Source organism: Onychostruthus taczanowskii, unplaced genomic scaffold, assembly GCF_017590055.1.
Source record: "Onychostruthus taczanowskii isolate IOZ18803 unplaced genomic scaffold, ASM1759005v1 scaffold46, whole genome shotgun sequence".
NCBI lineage: Eukaryota > Metazoa > Chordata > Aves > Passeriformes > Passeridae > Onychostruthus > Onychostruthus taczanowskii.
Genome location: NW_024502125.1, coordinates 3,359,179 through 3,382,811, shown reverse-complemented (window position 1 = coordinate 3,382,811; position 23,633 = coordinate 3,359,179). Strand labels below are relative to the sequence as shown.

The window sequence follows — 23,633 nt, the reverse complement described above, 5'->3', positions numbered from 1 at the left end:
ATGACTGGAAAGAGGACACATAACCACAATTTTTTAAAAGGAAAATAAAAACCCATAGAATTTACAAGTCAGTCAGGTCTCACCTCACTGCTCATAAAGATCATTGAGCAGATCCTCCTGAAAATTCCGTCAAAGCACACAGGAAACAAGGAGGTGATTTGCAACATCCAACATGTCTTCACTAAGGGGAGGTCATGTCTGACAAATGTGGCTGCCTCCTACAATGGGGCTACAGTTCACCTCAAATCCTCAGAATTCTTTCAATTGCTTTTAGAGGTCAACTTGGAAAGAATACTGACGTACCCAGAACATGTAGCAAACTTTCACACAACAGATCAGGGTTATACTTCAGTACCGTGAATGAGGCCCAAGCAGTTTTTCACTTTCTCCTAACTGTTCAAGGAAACAAAAACCAAACCAAACCAACAAAAAAACTCCACAAAACCCAAAACAAAAAACCAAACAACAATAATAATAACCAAAACAAAAACACAAAAAAAAAAAAAAAAAAAAAAAGAGAGAGAGCAAGAGAAAGTGGGTAAACCACAACAAGCTCTTCATTTCAGGAGGGGTTGGAAGAAAGTATCTTAAAAACTTCTTGCTTCAGAGACATTTCAGGCAGCCTTTACCCCTAGATAACCATCCCCCATTTTAAATACTGAAAACAGTAAAACTAGTAAAATATTTATTTAAATATCTCCAGGAGAGTATGACAGAATCCAGATTATCTGTGCTTGTCCTTAAACATCCATTCATATTCAGCAGGAAAGTATATTTAGCTAAAAAGACTTTAGACTGATCAAAATCATCCATACCAGAGACTCATACTAAGCAGAAAGAGATCCCATACTGAACCACTAAAATCAGTCTAGTAAACCAAGAACAATTTTAGGGCAAGACTAGTTGTTTTTTTTGTCCTTTGGAACGGGGATGAGGAAGATGAGGCATTCCAATGACTGAGAAAGAACAACTGTATTCACCATTGGTATCACTGTACAAGAAGACTTTGCCTGCCAAAGGATACCTATAACCAGATTTTATTTTTTTTAAACTGTTAGGGGAGTACATGAAAATGAGCATAATCATTTCATACGCAATAATAAATAAGTTTTACTGTCAGTGTTTACCTACAAGATTCTAATTCACAACCTGCCACATTGGAGGGAAACGTGTGCCTTACAGTGAGCTAGCTTGAACAAACAAAACATATGATTTTGATTGAGGAAACAAAAGTTAAACACAGCTGAGAAAATATTTATCTCTAGACAGTGTATCTTAAAATTAAACATATTTTGCACAAAGTAGAAAGGCCTGTAGACCACAGACAGCTCAGTCCCTCTCAGATTCCCAGACTGGGGAACAAGGAAGGATAAGAGAGAAAGACCAAGGAGACACAAAGGATCCCAAGAACACTCTCAAAAACATCTTGCTTTTCCTGGAAGCAGATGTTGTCATCCTGTCCCACTGTTTCTTGTTGTTTCAGTATCTGAAACAAAGACAGACATTTAGAGCGAAGCAAAGAAACATGGAACTGTCACAGTGACAGAAATCTAGCAAGTTTCAGGGAGCAGAACTATCTTTCTATTAATTTGGAGTGGTCAAGTCTAAGACATTAATAACAAAACACTACCTCAAGCAGCATGAGACTGACCTACCTGAGGATTTGTTACCACCTAGTACCAATGCTGTCAGAGCTGCTGACAACCAGAATCCTTTAATGCAAGAAGAGGACAGCTGATAGTACATTCTAGGCAGGCACACAAAGGTTCACATTTGCTTCCAGAATGCCCCAGAATAACTTGCTGGTGTACTGCAGGGGACATGCAGTTCAAAAGTGTTCTGCCAAGGGCTAAGGATATGCTTACCGACATATGGAATGCAAAAAGCACTATGACAGGTCCCTGGACTGGCTAACATGCTATATGACTTACATCTTAATATTAAAGAGTCTCACTGTTCTGCCAGATCATCTACAGTTCTATTAGAGGTCTTTTTAATTATCTTAAAACTTAATGGACTGCCTAGAGTGCAATAAAGTAAAATTGTTATTTTCCATATCACAATGGCACTTTCACACAAGACGGTTAAGGAAACACATTCATACCGGTGAACACACAAATACATCAGAGCCGCTGGATTTTGTGGTTGACTACTTTTCCTTGGAAAAGCTGGTCAAAAAAGGATCTCCAAGGCATAAATGAAGATTGCACCTGTGTCCTCATTTTTTTAAAGGCAACATTTCCACCTATGTGGATATGGCTACAAAAGCCCTGTCTACGTATTCTGAGTACAAATTGTGGTTTTGCAATAAAACAAACATACCTAGACCTAGGAAAATTTTCTGGTGTTCAAAACTCCCTTTTATAACAGTACAGACAGTGCAGAAATGACCAATATGTCGGCATTTGATCCCACCAGTGAAAAACCACTATAATGCATATGTACCAGAATGGAGGAGTTTCGGATCTCATTAAACTGCAAGAAACCATTTACGAATCAAGTTGCCTGTTTCCCAAAGCATAAGCCTCAGCTCATATGCTCTGAAGAGTTATTCACTAATATAAAGAACTAAATACCATGTTGTTATTAAACAAAACCAGTTAGATCTACAACACCTGCAGAATAGCTGTTGCAGGTAAGAATCACATTGTGACTTGTAATTGCCTTTAAACCCCATTATTCTCCAGAGGAGCAGTAAGATATTGCACTATTTTACTTTCTTTCCCAAACACTGAAAACTGCAGAATGATGGAGGTTCTTAGGCACCTTTGCAGATCATGTGGTCCAACCTACCACCCAGCCTACCACATCAGAGCAAATCAACATTAGATGCTACAAAATCAAACACTATTTTTGAGTTAAGGTCAATGCCTTGCAATACCCTCATAAAAAAGGAAGCAGATCAGTTGGATTATTTGGAAACATTTCCAGAGGAGGAAGCTGAGACTTAGTGGTTTTTGTTAACTGTGGTGGTACATGGTTCTGCGCCTCCACTCTATCAAAATTGTCGAGTCAATGTAATTACTGTCTTAGGTAGTCATTTTCCAAGTCTTACTAAAGCAACTGAATAATCACATATTGATTAAATCATACACAAATGCATAATATAAAATGTTCCAGCTCACATTAAAAAAAAGGTATCATGTAGATCTCTTTGCAGAACCAAGACAGCTTATATCAATATATTCTGCTTTACAGAAAAAGTAGGGTTGGTTTTCACAGACTTACAATTTATTAAAATCTATAAGCGAAGGTTGCTTTCCAGAATGGTAAATGTGAGGGGAATTAAACTGTTACTGTATGCTGTTCCTAATCATTCTGCTTAAGGCATTACTAATGTCTACTGTATGCTGTTCCTAATCACTCTGCTTAAGGCATTACTAATGTCTACTGTTTCTGTTACTTGATGACATCACATTAGCTCAAGTAACCAGAAACCAAGACACAAATGAAAACACAGAAAACAGAAACAACACTGGTTTTCTACTCCCAACTTAATGCTACAAGTTAAGAATTTTAGGAAGGCTTTAAAACATCACTATTCACAGCATCCTTAAACACTGTGCTTATTTAACATACACCTGTCTTAACACAAAATAAACAAGTTTAGTGATCCCATAATAACAACTTGATTCTTCTCATAGCTGAACTCAATAAAAAACTAACAAAAAAACCCCACATGCACAACAGAAAACTACCAGAGCTGGTTTTGTAGACCACTTATCTTGGCCACACAGATCATTCTTAGGGACAAAACCAACATATTTCAGAATAGCAACAATCTGTACCCTGGGCAGCATCACAATTCTTTACCAAACCATTTTTCTAAAAGTGACAGTTGCGCTAGCTCAGCGACTAAAAGTGAGCACTTGTGCCAAGCTACACAATGAGGTCCAGTTAACCCTGAAGAAGTTCTGTTGTTAGTGGTAACAGAAAGAATCCAACTTGATTGAATATAGGAATTTAAAAAAGAAATTTTTTTCAAGCTACAACTTTCACACAAGCTTCAGCCATTTCAAAGATTTCCACTGCTACCACAGAATTGACACTAACTTTTGCGAGAACTGAACATATCTATGTGCCATCAGAAGGCCAATTAGCACCACAATGTGACACAAGCACTCAGTATAACAAGAGAGACTGCAAACCCAAGAGAAAACTATTTAGATCTGGTGCCCTCACCCTATGCTCCTATGTGGCCCTGTTCCTTTTCACCCTGCACCCCTTCATTCTTTAGTTTCCCATTAGCACACGGATCCCAGAGAGTGAACACTCCAAAAGGTCAAAGCTTTTTCAGTCATATTGTTGTTAGCCATAGTAAATGTGGTCAAAACTCAGCCTTTTTTCACTGCAGAAGAAGAGAGACTGATGAGGGGAAAGATGAGGAATGTGGAAAATTTGGAAAACAAATGACTAAGAGAATAAGAATACATCGAACGTTTGAATCGGTAGTAATATTTATAACTAAAACCACATAACTCAGTCATATATATACACTAAACAACACCAGAATGTATATGACTGTTTCTAGAAAGACATACTTGATCAAAATTAAGTAGATGGTTCATTTGTATTATACTATTATCATGATCCTAATTTCTTTTTGCCTACTGCCATTCACCAGATAAACTCTTTTTCCTCCCCCACTTCATCACACCCACATCTTTTGTTAGATATTGAAATACTTTAGGAAGGGACATATCTAATTTTATTTGAGCAGTACTTCAGAAATACAGCACCAAGTCTTATAGAGACCACGGGCATGCATAAAACGCTGGTGGCAGCCAACACCCACACTTCTGTGTGCAAACAGCACTTGACTAAATATTGCCTCAAGTAGAGGGCTCACTAACAGATGACATGATAGCTACTTAAAATGAGGAAAAAAGAAGTGACCTAGATACTATAGCAAGTGCGTGCAAGCATGAGAGAAAGCACAGGGAATAAAAACCTGTATACTCAATTCTCCAAAAACATGTGAAACTTAATCAAATAAATCCTAGGATAAGTCCTCCAGCTGAACAAACCCAAGATTGTCACAGACAGTGTATTCTTGTCTTGAAAGACAATCGACCTAAGGTTCAAGTACTCTTGGACAACATTTTGAGTATAGGTTTCCAGCACTGCAGATGAACCACCTATTATTTACACCCCAATAGTAAGACCAATAAAGATGGTCTTACTATATATTTCTTTCCATTTAAAACCTAGGCAGTGAGACATTTGATACACCTCCTGTATCAGGCAGATGCTCCGCCAGTTATGACAGAGCTTACATACAAAACCAAACCCCAAACTCTTTCAAACCAATAAAATACAGATAGTCATGACACAAATCAGACTACAAATTTTACCAATTCTGAGAATGTTTGTAGCATCAAATGTTTGAATTCATCTTGTGCCTGTGGCCTTTCATGGCTACTGGTTGGTCCAGGACATAATACAACACAGTTTGAATTGTTAAACAGCTGAGGCTTTATACCAGAAATTATCTAATTACGCACAAAACACTGTATCCTTAGAAGTAATAAGACCTAAGTTGTCTTAATACATTACAAAATTGATATTAGGAATTGGATGTAGCTTTTACATTTCACATCATTCAAAAACATAATTTTATATCATAATGGAAATTTCATACTTAAATTGTCTCAAAAAGAGAAGAAACTAACAGCAAACAGTTGCTATTGTATATAATTGTATACTTAATTATAGATCTCACACTATCAGCAAGTCATTGTTAGGGTATGTAAATTCCTGAGTTCTCTTTCCTTTCAGGGCAGAGGTGAGCAGGGCTAGACAAGCAACACTTAAAGCTATTTTTAGATGCCATTTCCCCCCCACATGTGTAGAGGCATAGCTTTCCAATTAACAGTTGCTATTATGAACCTTTTACTTCCTTCTGCATTTATTTTGTTCCTCACTGCTTTACCAAATTGAATTAGGAGACATCACTGGCCAGTTTGATTACATATACAATCAGCAATCTGACAACATGCTTGCAAAATTGCTAAATATTCATAGCCACTGAGGAAATTAACTTCAGCTGTGCTCTTAACATGTGAAATGAAACAAAAATATTTGTGTGTTATTGCTTGTCTGAGTGGGTTTAAATTAAAAAAAGAACCATCAGATACTTATTACAGTTTCAACTGTCAATTATTGCTCATGCCAACTTGAATGTCAGTGTTGTCTATAAACAGTAACAAAGACACCAGGAGAAATAATATATTTCTATATTGAAAGCAGAGATTATATAGTCGAGCAGCAACAATGAAGAATCAGAAATATGAATTTTTAAAAACACACTGATCTGAAGTAAGGATATATCCTAAAGGCAAATGTCCGGTATCAAACCTTTTTTGTAAGCTCTGGACAATTGAACAGGTGTCTTCCTGGAAGCTGGTGTTTCCTGTTGGAATTGATATTAAATTTTTAACTAACTACAACAGCTACTGATTATGACTAAACATATAAAACATCAAACCAGTAAGTATTTTTACCCTACTACACTTCACACAGGCATGCACCATCTGTCACTGAGGTCTGATCTGTAACTCCGTGACATTATCACATTACTCTTGAAAAGACTAATGCTACTGCCTAATCTCATGGTTTGAGCCAATTTCTAAACACTAAGCCTTGGCTTGCTGTCAGATCTCACTACCTGCCTGAGAACAAATGATGGCGCACAATTGTAACTTTTTATCATATAATTTAAAGCTGCCCAACCTCTTTGTTGCAGCTAATTTATATTCTGCAAATACTGTTATAGGTGATTTGTTTCACAGATGAAAAGAAGCTACAGAATCCCCCAGGATTTTTGCTATGTAACAGGATAAGAATCCTCCTCTAACACACAAAAAAATCCAGGCCCATAAGCTACCTGAACTAAAAGACAAACAGCTCATTAAGGTAATAAAAAAATTCTGTTATTTGAAATTGCAGAGCTGCAAGGTAATTAATTCCCAGCTCACAATATAATTTGAGGAAATTAATATGCTGAATTTTGATTGGAAAATAGTCCTAGTTGCTCCTGTCTAAAAAGAAAAACTTCTGCTGACTGAACTTGAAGTAACCAATGCAGACATAGCTTCCCAATCTGAAAAAAACAAACCCATAATTGTTACTTAAAAATCATGTGTGGACAGCAGTCTCTGGAAAGAAGCAGGATATGAGCTTGTTATATTCCCTCCAATAATGAGATTGCAGTGAGGGTTGTTTTGTCTCAGTTCTTACCCTTTCTTTATTAAATTTAATTTAAACCAACACAGTATCACACAGAGAAATTACTATTTGTGTGTAGTCTGCAGTATCATATACTGATAGAAGCAGTACCAAAATGCATGCCCTAAAATGCATAGAAGATTATATCCATACATCTTCCAAAATCCTTTTTGCTGTAGTTGCCCATTCCAGTTCAAAAGGTCTTCCAGTAATAAGTGAAATGCACTATTAGATCTGATAGCCAAACAATGGAGGTTCTTAAGGGCTGGTTCTGGCTTCTAGATACTGTTCCACCCTCAGTTCTGAGTAAAGACAAAAACAATCAGATATGAGCTTTAAAAACAACCTAACATCTGTTTAATCTAAAATTACTACTTTTCTGGATCTTCCAGATCTTCAACAAGCTAGTACAAGACCTAGGCAAATCAATTAAGTCTGTATTTAAAGCTTTCCTACCAATAAAGCAAGTCACCCATTTGTGTACAGATTACTGGATTCTAATTTCTAGGAGAAAAACTGTGTTAGATGACACCTCTGTACAATATTCTGTCTAGCACCAAGATACAGTAACTAAAAAACAGAATAAAATCAACCCTTTCCAACAGGTTGATTCCTAACATGCCAGTCAGCTCTACTAACAGTTGAAAAAGCACTAGAACATTCTCTAGTATGGATAAAACCTCAGTACTGAAGATCAATAGATTTATTTCATTCTAGGTACCAGCTCTCATTTTAATACCATTAAGGGTTGAGAACTTAGACTTACAATGACGGACCAAATGACTGAACAGTTTTAATGTGTGTGCTCTATGACAATGCACATAGTCCACTTTTCCCATAAAATTAGAGAAATCCAAAAAATAACGCACATGAAATTTATCTTTTCTGGTGTTAACAAATAGTAAAGAGACTGGATAGAGAATAACCATTAACAGTATGGCACATAAAAACAGAGACCAGAATGAGCATTAGCAGTTAGATAGCAGTAGTGTTATTAGCGCCTCATTTAAAAAGAAACAAACATTTTCAGCTGCTTTGATTAGACTAGCAGACCAGCATCTAAATCTGGAATAGCAAATACTGAGAGACAGAGCTTAACCAATTTATCTAACACCTACTCACTAGTTTAAGACTAATGAGCCTTAAATTTAAATCTTGCTAGATGTAAAAATGCCTGGGTAATCACACCCTACAGATACCAAATCTTTATCTCCTACGGTTACTGTTTGCTTTAAATGCATGTGAAGAAAACTACAGTTCACATGCTTGAAAATGAGGAGCCTTGACCCTAAGTTAAAATTTGACTCTTTCAGAGGTATGGGAATAAAATGGAAAATAAGAAAAAGAGAAATATCAAAATATAAAAAAGGGAAAAGAAAAGCTGGGTTGGATTGCTAATATCTCCTGTCAGTCCAAGATTTCTAAGAGACCTAGTAGAGGTCCACAGGTGATCCTTCCAGTGACAAAGTCCTCAAAAATGGTGAGAGCCCCTAAAGAGTCACTTCCCTTGCTCCCTTATCTTTCCATTATGGTTTCTTCTGCTGTTGGTCAGCCCACTCCTCTACATTCTTCTGCTGTTTATTCTTTTTTTCATACCCCAAGTTGCTTCTCCTGCCTTTCTAATACTACTGTCCCTGACATGCTTCCATCTCAAAAAATTTTCCAGATAAGCACAGCTGGGGATTGTCTACTTACATTCAATCCATATAAAACCAAACATAAATTCAACCATCAGCAACAATGTTTTTATTACATGCTTTGCCTACTTCTGGAAATCACCAGTACCATGTCCATTACTCTGACCCTCAACTCTCCTTGCTTCTTCATCCTTTGAATCCCTGTAGTCACATCTGTCCCCAGCCCCAAACAGCCAAAACAAAACTTTAGCCCCCCCAAACTTATACCTACTACAAAAATAATTTCTAGGATGCTGCTTAACTGTATTGTTTGTTTAAGTATTCCTATTTTGCCCCTTTTCCTTTGAAGACATCAGCAGCTTATTTCTCTTATTTTTCTAGCAATTTTCTCATTCAAAATCAAAAGGGAGACTCCTCAATCAATAAAGTTAGCTTCTACCACCATCTATTATTCTCCTGTGTTGTAAGATGTAGTCTGGGGGTATTCTACTTCCCATCTGTTAGAGGTGGGGCAATTATCCTCTGCTAATTGGGTAGTTTTCTTTATCTCTCCCACAACCAATCCTCCCTCCAGAGAGACATCTTCTGTTAATGGACCATTGAGTGTCACTGCATGACTGATAAAATTATATCACCCCATTGTGAGATGCTCTGCCCAGGGGGAGAAGCCAAGCATTCCTACCTGGATATAATCTGAGATTTGGAACACCACAGGCAGCCTTTTCCCACTGGATTCCCAGAGGAGCAGCTGTCTTCTCCACTGGATTCCCAGAGGAAAATCAGGGCCATCTACACCACCACAGGACCTTCAGAGGAAAACTCCACCCTTCTACAGGATCACTGCTCCAATAGAACCACACCTGTCACTGCAGGAGGACTGCAGCCACCATTTAATGGGAGTGCTACCAACACGCTGACCCACAGGGTGTCAGGCCATGTTCTGACTCTGTCAGTAGGGGTTTTTTTTGTTTTGTTTGTACAATTACATTTGTATTTTTTTAGTTTTTCTAGTAAAGAACTGTTATTTCTCTTCCCATATCTTTGCCTGAGAGTCCCTTAATTTCAAAATTATAATAATTTGGAGGGAGGGGGTTCACATTTTCCATTTCAAGGAAGACTCCTGCCTTCCTTAGAAGACACCTGTCTTTTCAAACCAAGACACCTAGTTTCACCAATTTTTCATAGCAACTCTCAACAGCATTCCCACATAGATATATAAAATGTATTAATTGCGGATTCCTTGGTATTTTCCTCAATTCTTGCCTTCACAACAATGCTTATAAATAAAATCCCAACATCTACCAGGCTGCTGTTGTGCAAAAACTACTGCTCATCAAACTAAATAGTGTTTATCATCACCATCCCGCACATCATGTGCTCCTCTACTGAGCTAAGTCACCTTAACCTGTTCCAAAGGACAATCAACCTGTTGTCTATCCTACAGTTTTGTTTACTGAAACTCCTTTAGATTACACAAAAGGTAATCATAATGCTTTGAAAAATAATTGATTTTACCCATCCTGAATGAAAATGCACTACATATGTTACACCTATACAAATACATACATAAAAACCAACTAGTACAGCTATGCTGTACATTTAGATTTTCTAAAAAGAAAATTTAAACCAGACATATCTACCTGGTCTGTTTCCTTACTGTTCCAAATCATAGCAAGCAAAAATACAAATCAAGTTTAATAAAACACATAAAACCAAGAGAAAAAATACTTTGAGTCCTGATTTTTTTTATTCAGAGAGAAGAATAAGCACTCAATTCTGCCACGAGAGGCAGGAGTCAACTGATTATCTTGATACCTGCAAGAAGGTAAGTTTTTTCCCCTTGTGCTCCAATTAGGTCAGCTACAGGATCATAGAATAGCTGGTGCTGGAAGGGACCTTAAAGATCATTAGTTCCAACCATTTTGCCACAGGCAAAGGCAATTTCCACTAGATCAGGTTGCTCAAAGCCTGATCTAGGCTGGGATGGGTCGTTCCCAGCTCCTCTGGGCAACCTGTTTCAGAGTCTCAAAATCCTCACAGGAAAGAAATTCTTTCTGATATCCAATTTAAACCTACCCTCGTTCAGTTTAAAGCCACTCCCCCTTGTCCTATCACCACTCTTGCAAAAAGTCCCCCTCCATCTTTCTTGTAGGTGCCCTCCAGATACTGAAAGGTGCTGTAAGTTTTCTCTGGAGCCTTCTCTTTTCCAGGCTGAAGAACCCCAGCTCTCTCAGCCTGTCTTCAGAGAAGAGGTACCTTAGCCCTTCACACATTTTCATGGCCCTACATGAAACAGACCTACTATAAAAGGTCCAAACTTTCAGAAAGTTTTCCCTCTGGATTTGAGGGGAGGTATTATTCCAAAATAAATTACAACATTTGTAACTGTGAATAGAGATTCAGAATAACCCTGGAATACTTTTTACTTGAAGTCTACATTTCAGCACAAAAAGTAAGGAATGATTGAAGCAAAAACCATATAAATATCTAAACTGAGCAAGAACATTCTTTTGGTTGAATTTTACATGCCTTGGTATTAGCAAAAAGACCAGAGGGGCTTCTCTGCCAAGCCTCAGAGAGTCAAATCAACCAGATTTGTACCATCAAACAGCAGCAGTTAAATGCCAAAGATAAGCAGTGCTCCTTTCTCACTTAGACAACTAGTTCAAAGGGTAGAGAAAGGGCCAAGGGTAAAGTAAGAATTTTACATGATATTCTAGGGAAAATATTAATTCTTTACCAAAAAAGCCAGAATGAACCTAACTAATTATAGGATTACAGTCAAACAATTTTCCGACTCATCAAAAAATTTATAATGTGACCCATTTGTCTGTTGATCATCAAGTTCTTCTCAACTTTCATAATTACAGAAGTCTCCTATTCTACCAAGCAAATTCAACATATCTATTAAATTTATTTTTAATAAGTATATTTTGGTATATTTTATCTCATTCTCACTCACTTTAGTGGTCCTAATATTAGCCTCCCAGATATCTTAGGTAGACTCTCTTCATCCTTTACCTTCTGAAGCTTCTAACCCACAATTCATTGCTATAGCTTTTCCCCCCTTCATTTAATTAACAGATGCACACTTCTCAGCACTATATTAGCCTGTTTTAGATTCAATGTTTTCTAAGCATCTAGTAAAACATCCTTTAACTCATCTCCCTTCAAAACTGAGTAAAAAAGGAATTTCTATACAGATGATTTTACTGAATGGCTTCCAAGTGATCTTTATAAAAAGGAGCAAATAAATGCTGCTGATTAAACTTCATATTTATTATGTACAATCAAAGTCAATTCACAGTCATTTATACTTTATCAAAAGCAAGGTTTTAAATACACTACTGGTTATTTGGCTTCTTTCAATAATAGGTGTGATTCCAAATCCTTTTTATAATTACTTCTAAAAATACTGCATCTATCATCTTTTTAAATGAACATTTTAGTTTTAGTAGTACAAGACCACCTGCACATAAAATTAAGTTTCCTGTACTTATGGAGTTAATCATCCTGTAACTGCAATTTGATAGTCCATAGCAAGCTATTTCTGCTGTGGCCACAGAGAAAACCAATTGATAAGTGGTTTGGGTTTTTTTTTTTTTCCATCATCAAAATAGAATTGTCGTTTTTCTTCACTCTGCCCTTCCTAAATTGCAAGCAGCAATTTTAACCATCAAACACATCACTTTTTCTACCATGAGTGAGCAATACTATGCAGATCAACCATAAGCGTTTTCTCCTTCAAACTTTTTTCTTAATAAATGTTCTTAGAATTATTAATCAGTCTTTTTTGAGTAATATTTCCAGTATGTTGCATTTGTATTAGAAAGAAGCTGGGTATTTTTCCTTCTGCATATGTTTTATTAGATATTCTACTTGGCTCTTCTCTGTTTACTTCAAGTCATTTTTATTTAAGGAAAATCTGTCATCTCTTTTCACACTAAAATCAAAATGCTGGTTCATAAGAGGAAAACCCACTCCTTTTACACCACTTACCTAGTCAGCTAGCTCACTCTTATCATCATCTGTGTCCTCATTTGCTTATCAACAGAAGTGTCAGAAGACCACTTGGATCTGCAGAAACACTATGCCTTTTGTCATTTATACAAAAACGACAGTCTGTCTGTCTTGGATGGCTAGAAGTCCTCACAGATATGTAATCTGTAGTATAACATCACCATGGAAATACAGCACTCCAAAACACACAGCACTTCCCATGCTACTCCTTCCCTACAAATCAAAGCAACTCATTCTTTTTGCTTTCTGTGCACAAGGCTTCTTTGGACTAAACTTGATGCAGATTGGCTAGCTTCAAATTTACCTGGTCTTATTTAGTGAAATCCAGTACTTCTCATCCTGATGTGGAATTCTATAAGACAATCTGTACAGCTCTCCACACACTGTTGTATGATCCCCCTGACACAGCAATAATACAGGAAGAAAATTGTAATTTTTATATAAGCTTGTGCAATTAAATTTGTAACTTGTACAATTCTTCATATTAAGACAAGTATTTTGGCAGAAAAACAAACTATGGCACATCCATTACAACTACCCACAGCTGCTTATGACATCACTGAAAGTAAGCTATTCTGTCGGGCATTTCTGTCTCACCATCACTTCTTCCTACTAGAAGAAAAATATACTTTCATATTATAATGTATACAACTGGACCATTAAGAAAAAATATCCTGGGGTTAGCAGCAGAGCAAGAAACAAAAGGAAAGGAGGAAATTGTCTGAGAGGTGTGTGAATGACACAGAAGCAACATCTTAACTGAAGAAATAGGCACTGGCATTCAAAGACAACTGTCGAAAGCAAGTTGCCTACATTAGCTAGCACTTGATTCTATCTCCATGGAATAATGCAGATGGAAAAGGAGAGAGGGAAGAGGAAGCCAGAATGTGCTATACTATTTAAATACTTCAGAAGAATTCTCTGCACACTTCCCCTATAACCACATTTATGACACTGTTTAAGAACTTTTTTATTTGCTTGCTACTAAATTGACAAACAAGATTCAAGAACTGCTTATGTAACGCAAGCATGAGCACCGCAACATCTAGCCTTTGCATAGAATTAAATTAAGTTGCCTCTATGGAGACAGGATGTTTTCCTTACAATACCCAGTTCTGGCCATGTGACAGCCAGCAAGCTTGCCACACAAGTCAACCCTATGATAACCTAATCTTGTTTAGACTCTCTCAGCAGTGCACACATTTTAAGGGACAAACTAACTACTATTCCTTCTGTGTCCTAAAGGAAAAAAAAAAAAAAAAAAAAACATGTAACAAAGCAGGCCAGAATATGTTAATAAAAGTGCCTATGGGTCTCAGAATCATTTCAGTTATTGAGACAGCTTGTCCATAACCTCACCTACACTACAGGGAACACCAGGCTCACAGAACAATGAGTTCCCCAAGTGCATTGCCAAGATAAAATACATCTCATGCTGACTAGTTTAACCTTCACAGCTGAAACACCTGAGATATGTTTGAGCAGGCATTTCAAGCCAGAACTCGTCAAATATAACTAGGAAGGGGGACAACTTGGGGCAGCATTTATTGCTACATGGAGAAATGAATCAGCAAGTCAAGAGGGCTCACAGATTAAATATGCAAACCAGAGCTTATGTAAGAATCTTGGGACATGTCCAAAATAAAGAAGGCACAAGAATACTTAAGGGATAGGATACAGGGAATCCTTTTTAGTCAACACAGTTTTCTTTATTCAGGTGGAAGTCTTGATAGCAAGACAATGAAATAGAAATTTTCTTAACTAATATAATTACACAGCTTCAAAATTGCATCCTTAAATAAAGCATTGTCAGAAGACCAAATACACTCCAAATACATTGCAAAAGAAGCTGCTATACACTGTAAGAGTGAAGATTTCAGAGTATTGTCAAATTCACCTATGAGGCAATTACAAAAAGTTTTTGAAAAAAAGAACTCTGACAACTTTTAGTCTTATGTTTCTTTCATGTACTTTAGCTATTCTCAAGTATAAACTTGTTTATGGTTTCTATTTCCATGTCATATTTCAGTACCTGTAAATACATGTTGATACATTACGTTCACTTTGCACCTAAGCATTTAATACTGTGCTTGCTATGAATTTAGCTTGACAAAAACAGCGACTTTTCCAGAAACCTACTCATTACAAAGAGCTTTTGAGAAGCTGGAGAACACACACCAAACTGGCATTAAAAAGCCTCTATCCAAGATGATCACAATACACGAAGAACACTTCTTAGGTCTTTTGTAATGCCTACAGTAAATTTTTCATTACAACAAGCTTTATAATTCAGCTATTAAAGATATGTGTGCAGCCACAAGCTTATAAAAAAGAATTTGCTTCACAATCCTGTTCTTTTTAGCAGGTAGAGATTTTCTTCCCCCAATAAAGACTCATTAATCAAAGCTGCTAATGAATCAACTGTTAGGAGTGAAAAGGGGACTAGACTTAAGAGCAAACTACTGCAAAGCAAGAAACAAACTCTAGATTTAAGCACACCATTTGAATTACCCCAGTAATACTGAAGTGTTTCCAAGTAAAAACAAGCAAATTCACAAAGAAACTAGGATTCTAAAACAATGTTCTAATTTAACATAAAATTATTAGCAACATTTAAATATGTATATTTGCCTATTATCTTACACATATTCAATGTTATTGAACAATATTAGTAGCATAAAAAAAAGAAAGAACCTCTTCTAAATCCAAGCTGTGCACTGCTGCCTGAACTCTTCTACTTTGTGGTTAGCTTGGCAGTAGCAGCTTATTAGAAGGCCCAACCTATGCAGATGATAAAATTGTTTCTCTTTTGTGAGAATTTTTTCCACAATATCACTCTAGTCACAGAATTATGAAAGAAATCTCCAAAGCTTAACAGAGAAAAACTGCACTTAAAACCCTGTAAACAAGGATCTACAGAAACAATCCTGAAGCCCTCACAAAGAACATCAAGCACTATATATATATATATATTTTTTTTTTTTTTTTTAATTTAGGATTTTCCCCTCAAAAAAAGAATATGCTCCTCAAAATCTAACTTTTTTCATTAAAACTCACTCTTTCCCCATGAACTCATTTTCAAGAAAAAGTTCCTACACCTGGTACTGTCTTTTCACAATTTTACCTAAGCGAAGTATCACAACTTCTCTATTTCCAAGCACATAATTTCAGTTAATTATTAAACATTTAAAACATTATTTTTGCCATTAAAATATTTCCCCTCTCAAAAGTCAAAGATTTTCTATGGCTAGTTACACATATTTGTGGAATTTTCTTAACTAACTAGAATTCATTTTAACTACATTCTTGAATCAAAGCAAAGGATGGTGAGAGCAAAATTTAAAAAAAAGCATTTGTTCAATGGTCCTTATGAGGACTAAGACAGTATATTATCCTACTCCAGTATCTACTGTAATCTATAAAAGATTTTTGTGGCACTTCAATTAGGGACAAAAATTGGACAACAAAAACAAGCCCACATCATTCTAGTCAGTTTTTCCCTATTCTTCTATGACCCCTTTCTGAGCATCTATGTGCATCTGCTATTAAATAATGTGACGAAAAATAAGTTTTAAAAAAAAAATCCTTTCAGTCTTAGACCACCCTAAACATACCACTAACAAGTACACAGAACCACAACAGTATATGCAGGAAATTGAAAAAAAAAAAAAAAAGCTGACTCTGCCAAAACAAAACAAACAAACAAAAACAAACAAAAAATCCAAACAAACAAAACCATGAAAAAAACCCCACAACCAAAAAAAACCAACCAAACAAACAAACAAATCACTCTAACCTTTCTCTACATAGAACAATAGCATCTACATTAGCTTATGCAGGGCAGGAATATTTGTTTGAAATTAATTTTATTTTTTGCACAAAACTACCTGAATACATTGCCATAAAATGGGTTATGAATTCAAAGTAAGCAAATAATGCAAAAAAATAGAGCAGAAGCAATGGAAGTCAGTCTACGCAAGTGCTCACACAGAGCTGTACCAACTTTAAAATACAAACAGACCATGTTCTGTAACCCAAGCGCAACAGACAGTGTCAATACAGTGAATACCCCCAGCACCCCTTGAGAGAAAACAAACAATTCACATTTCTTGTCCATCATCCCTACAAGTAATTATAATACAAATTCAGCAGTTAAAAATTTGTCATTTTTACATGTGAGTAGGAGAAGATATTAATAGCACACTTAAGAGTGTAACTGAAATAAAAAGTGTGCCAAAACATTTAGTTCCCTGTATCTCCTTTAATATATATGGACAGTCACCTACCCAAATCACTCCACCACTGCCAATTTACACCATAGGAGCCTGAATCAGCTTCTCAGCTGGGACCACAGATTCACCAAGACGTCGAACAGTTTATTAAATTATCCACATGGATCTGTGAAAAAGAATTAAGAAGTGTTTTCAAAATTATGGGTCCAAGTGGCCTTGCACAAAACTATGACAGTTGCAAATCCACACATTTACTTTGCTCTACATCAAACACAGACAACACAGAACCAGCAATATGTAGCTTACCACAACAATCACCACTCTATCAACATTAATTTTTGCTCCTCGTCAAATCTGAACATAATGCAATCAGAAAAGCAGTGTGTCAAAACACAGAAAAGGTAAAACTGTTTATGATCATCTCCTTCTATGGCAGCCAAAACTGAAACATACACATTACTAGCAAGCTAGAGTTCAGAACAGCTCCCTGTTATGTGTATGAATGGAGCAAATTATCAGATTAACAAAATGTAACCAAAACCAACAAGCAGTTATGTGCAGGACCTGGACTGAATGACTGAATGACTTCCTCTTTAAAGTTCTGGTGAATCTCAAGCATGTTCTCTGAAAGAGATTCTATACCACCCACACAGACACAAATGCTCCCACAGCCCTCAAGGGGAAATCAAACTCACTGCAACAAATGAGTCTTTAAAAAAGCTTCAATTATTTTAACTGGACCTGCCAGATGCCTTTCATTTAGCTTAACATCATGTTTTACTTAAGGTCTGTAGCCACAGCTATTGGCAAGAGTGGAGACAGTTGCTTACAAGTAGCTGGATCTATTTCTCAGAAGCTTACTGCCTGGTGAGCTTTTGTGGAATTATTGCCATACACTCTGAATGTTGAGAAAACGAAGTTTTAACATGTGGTCCTGGCTAGTAGGCCAGAATAATGCAGCAAATCTAGGATGCATGTGAAACACACCCATGGCCCCATCTTGGTGACATTTGTTGAAGACAATTCAAATACAGTGCCAAAATACAGAAGAATGGTTTCTCATCTGTTTTTTAAACAGCTAATACAGTTCACCCAATAAATTTCACTAATACATTTCACTAATAATAAATTTAGGTTTCTATGTTGATAAATGGAATCTTTCCTGAAAGAAGGTATTCTTCAGGAGATCAGATCCTGATTAGTTATTAATACAGTCACAAAACCGAGTTTCATGATTCCTGGAGTTTTGTGATTCCTAAAGTTTTTACGACAAAGAGCAGCAACAGAATTGCCAAGAAAAATAAGTGTTTCTGCCACTGCCAGAACACTGTGAGATTTAACAAACCATGAAGCATCCATAGTAATACAGCTGTTTAACAGATCTTAGCTACCTTTTCCAAAACATTGGTTTTATCAGCTCACCAGGGTGCCATGGACACCCCAACTAGAAACTCTGAAGGATGCCATGGTTGATGACTGCACTGCTACTTTCCTGGCTTTCTCAGGAATAAAAAAATTGGGCTGCTGTCCCTTAAAGCGGTGGCTCTGAATTTTCCATCTAATTTTTTCCTCCTGCCTTCCCACCTATAACCAAAATTCTTGCATGGCTGAAAAGACTAATGTAAGTATCACATTATATTAAGTTTGTATCAAGCCAGCAACTCCCTTCATACACACCCTGTTTAGGAACTGATGGTCTATGATGTAAAGCCTGGAAGAGCTTTCTTAGCTCTTAACTAAGGAGAGCTGACTAATTTTCCTCTGTCTTGTCTTGTGATCTTCCAGAGAAGATTCAGTTCAATTTGAGATGTAAGTGGCATCTTTATAGATAAAGAATGGACTGTTGAATATGCTGTCTCTTCCAGACTACCTATTCAAGCTTGTACTACCTGGCATCCATGATACAAGTGCTCAGTAGTGATGTAGACTCCAAAAGTTAATAGTTGAGGAGGAGTAAGAACATAAGAATTTTACACATCATTATAAGAAAGACCTTTGACACTTCTCCTAATGCCAGTATTCCCCACAACAGGGTAACTTAGAAAGAAGAACTAAGGCTATGGTCTACTTCTGGCTTTTTCATTACCAGAGACTTGTAATTTTTAAATAAAACACACTACCTAATTAGTATCAACAAGCCAATCCAAATCAAACTCTTGAAGGGCAGGTCACTACAGGTAGAAGGATCCATATTATATTTGAGTTATAAACTCATTTCAGAACAGTTATGAACAGCCAGAACTTTTCAGAACTAGACAGATTTGTGCTGTTGAATATCTAATCATCCATTGCAGACAATATGTTGGCGCTTTTGTGGCTGCAAAGACAATTAGGAGAAGAATCAACTTGGATTTTATGCCACTACCACACTTGTGAAAGCCATGCTAAATTTAAAAAAAATCACTTAAAAAACAGAACAATTTTTTCTACTTTACTGTATCTAGTCCCCTGTTACTGTAACTCCATTTTTTTCAATATATGACATGAATGATCAGGGTTATCTACATTAAATTTCGTTGAAGTCCTGTGAAAATTTAGATGTGGTTAGTACTGCTACCAAGTACTTCAGAGTTTGCAAGAATGTATCCTAGAGCCTATGCTAAAATGACTGGTAATATTACATTATAAACCAGGGTTATCTATCACTTTGGCTAAGCTTACTGGAAAAAAGTTTCAGATGGAACACTGCAATGGACGCTACTTGCATTTTCACACAGAGCCAAGAATCATCACCTCACCACTATCTTAGCAATATAAGAGCAACTAATGATAGCAGTGAGTAACACAAAAGATAGCTTAAAGCAGCAAAATTAATTTAGAAATCGAGTCTTAATATTGTAAAAAAGATTAGTTGAGATATTTACTAAGTCAGTTCTACTGTATCAGTAGATCTATGCATAAAATATAACGTTTTGATTTCACAATGAACAGGAAAAAAAATCATTTAGTACCAAAGGATTCTCCCCCCTCCATTTTCTTCATCTACCATGAATTTAAAAGTGCTGTTTAGATTTTTTTTTAAGCATAGTTTAGCTGAATCCAAAGTGCCAAATAAAAAAAAATAGGAACTTATGAATATACGGGCATAATTACTAGCAATGCACATGCAAAATCCACACTTTAGCAATTACATTAATGCAGTTGGTCATGAACTGAAAAGAAAGCCTCCTCAGTTGCTTTCTGAAAGGAAGTAAATGCTTTCTATATTTTTCCATTAAGCTGGACAAACAGAGGATGCATATATTTACAGGTAACATAAAAATTAGCCTACATTACAAGAAGTTGTTTTGATATGTACTTATTCTACTTCAAAGAAAAACGGTAAGTGCTTAAACACACTTGACTACTTTTGTTAAAAGTGTTAAAAGACAATCTGATTATTAGAAGCCGGGTAATTAGCAGGAGAGGGCATCAACTAGAGCTACACTGTGAGCTGAAGTACTCGATGTTGAGTAGCTGACTGATTTGTATGCAATCTTAACACTTAATTCTAGGTTGGATCCTAAGGTCTTCTCTAGATCAGTGACTCAAGGGGAAGGGTAGGAAGGACCCACTCCAGCAGTACATAATAACCTCACTAAGCTCAGCTTCACTACTGGCTATTATTCCAGCATGCAAGACTCACAGATCAGCATTCGAGTGTCAAGACTGATACCAGAAAACAGATGATCACAGCAGAGAGAGAACAAGTAATTTTTATGGATCTTTAAATACTGTCCCCCCTCCACCCCCACCCCTGCTTATTTCAAGATACAGAGAATAAATAAAGGCAAATACACCCAAAAATTAGTGTTCAACTTGCATTCTAACCACACAGCAGAACAAATGTAAAAATACATAGTTATCTTTCACAGACCTTTTCTGCCCAACATTTTAAAACATATGCCAGATGCTCTGAAACTACATGCCAGTCCCTCAAAATCTGACTCTCCCCACAAAAGCCCAAAACTGCAGCATCAAAAAAGGGAAAAAAAAAAATCTTTGTGTTTTAAGTGGAAAGAATGCAGGAGAAAGGCAATTCTAAAAACAGTAAAAGTGAATGCAGTTGATAATATTTTGGCCACACATTCATTTAGAGGGGGAGGGATTCATGCAAACATGAAACTGTACCAAAAAAATACATACTTGCCCTCAGGTTCAATTTCATTTTACCACACTCTAGATTCTTATTACAGATAGACTCTCAAAAATTAAATTACAAGCGAAGAAAACAAAAAAAGGTGCAACTTTTTCCATGCTCATTTGCAAGGTAAACAGAGACTTCAGTATCTTAATAACTAACTATATTATGAATGTATTTAAGAAAAAAATCCTAGTATATTTTCAATCTGGGGGTGCAGGAACAAAATGAAACTACCAAACTTTGCATCACATTTTCAAAATTCCAGTCCCAGAGAAATTAATATCATTATACTATTTACTCTCAAGTATGCAGAAGATCATAATTTATAAACTACCTTCAGGAAGAATTCACTACCTCCAAATCCTGCACAGCTTAATCCTTGTACTACATAATTTGAAAGAAAAAGCCTAAAACATAAGTTATCTTCCCAATTATAATGTTTAAGAAAATTTGGGACTTAATATATTCTGAGATTTTTTTTCCATCTTTGAACCCCAGAAAAATAAATTATCTTACAGCAAACACTATTTCCCCGGAAATGTTACATCAAATACTTATCAATCAACCAGAATGTAAGGTGTTGTCTTGCAGATTAAAGAGCAGGACATACAAATAGACAACTGCTGTCATGAGAAATAGCTTGACTGCTTAAGGATATGTTGAGAACTATCCATTTGACACCTTAAGATTCCAGTAAGCAGGCAGCATACAGCTAAGCTATCAGAAGTAATTGCTACTAACACTGGTGCGCCTGAAGAAGGAAAAAGTCCTCACAACTCAATTTAAATGTTTTTCATGTGATGACTCTAAGAAGTGCATTGTAGGGAGCAATTTAAACTCAGACAACAAGAAATACATTTTAAACTCACTAGTGCTTTAACAGATCACCGCACTCTAGTCTCTCCAGAGAAGCAGACATAAGCACAGTATCAGTCTTAAAAAGTGGGTAACAGCACAAATCCCAGCTCTTTCTGTTCACTTCACGACCATGAGTGCCACCTCCTCTCTAAAATAGGGACTTGGCCCTTCTAGAAACAGGAAAGATCAGAAGCCACCTGCATTTCATGAGTGCAGTACAGTCAATGAGGCCACTACACGTGGCTCCTCACTACAGACACACAGCACCTCCACAGCCAGCCAGCAATCTTCCTAGAAGATTTGAGAATGATGAAGCTAAATGTCCTCACTTCTTCCATCCTCTGCCCTCTAATTTATCTCGCACTTTCAATCTCTTCATGAATAAAAGTGATTCTATTCTGCCCATCTGAAATTGAAAAAGTAAAATACAGTAAAGGCTTTGCACACTCTAAGTGACAGACATTTCTAAGTCCATCATTTTGTCATAAGACATAACATATGAACTTGTTTATTAATCATCCCAACTGCCCATCACCTGTCCATTCTCCACTCACACGAGCCTTGAGGTATATAATCTGAAGGAATAGCATGCCACATTCAAATACTCTTGACCTACACATTTCAATCAAGAGATTCCTCTAGATAATGAAAAACACAATGCCAGTGGAAATCCCAACAAACTAAAGAGGCTCGATAGGTAAGTCTCAAAAACAAGTGCTCTGAAACGAAGCCTTCTGGAGAAAAGATCTTCACTGTTTCTTCTTTTCCATGGTTAGCCCCACTCCTGCAGCAATTAAAAACCATTTTACAGAGAAACATTTAATTTCCAGCCTACTGTCTCAAGTCTAAAAGTCAATCTGCTTATGGTAAGAAAAAGTATGAGAGATGGGAGGTGGTAGACTATAAATCTGTTGAAAAGAAGATGTAACTGCGTAAGTATCCCAGTTTTTAACTGCACTTTTGACTTCTATGTATGCAATATCAAGGATCAAATCACTGATGATGAATAGCAACATTTATATTTATTGTGGGTAAGTGGAAGACTATTCCAAATCAGCAACTGGAACCCAAAAGGCAAGTCAATCTCCATCATGCAAAATTCAAACTACTGCCTACTATTTGCTTGATGCAGGAGTAATCCCTGCTTTTCCCTCACACCTGCCTTTTATTAAAGCTAGGGTTTAGTAATCACAGTGTAAGTCTAAGTCTAATCAGTAACTGATCCAAAAAGCCTAAACCTGAAAGACATTGAGGAGAATTTTTTTCCATTTAGATCAGTTTGCTCAACAACTCACTGACCTTCATTGCTGTGTCTCCACCTTCAATACCTTGCCTTCCTTCTGATGCAAAGAACCATACTGGAAGCAAAGAGGAAGTGTGCAAAGCAAATGCAGCAGAATGTAAGACTAGGCTTTGTAAATTAAAACTCTTTTAAAGTAAAGGTAATAACTTCCTTATTACTGGTAATTTTTTTTAGTACAAAAAAAGATGTATCAAAAATATATATGTAAATATATTTTAATGCTCACATGTTTT

At 36.5% G+C, this 23,633-nt stretch overlaps 1 protein-coding gene across 7 annotated transcripts in view; it reads right to left on the bottom strand.

Moving 5' to 3' along the window:
* ERBIN (erbb2 interacting protein) overlaps positions 1-23,633 on the bottom strand; it is a 115,491-nt gene that overhangs the window by 77,878 nt on the left and 13,980 nt on the right. For 2 of the 7 annotated variants that reach the window (XM_041414740.1, XM_041414739.1), the window contains one exon: positions 17,171-17,282. The exons of the other annotated variants lie outside the window; for them this stretch is intronic. The gene's annotated coding sequence lies outside the window, so the exon portion shown is untranslated. The remainder of the gene's footprint in view (positions 1-17,170; positions 17,283-23,633) is intronic. 7 annotated transcript variants of the gene reach the window in all.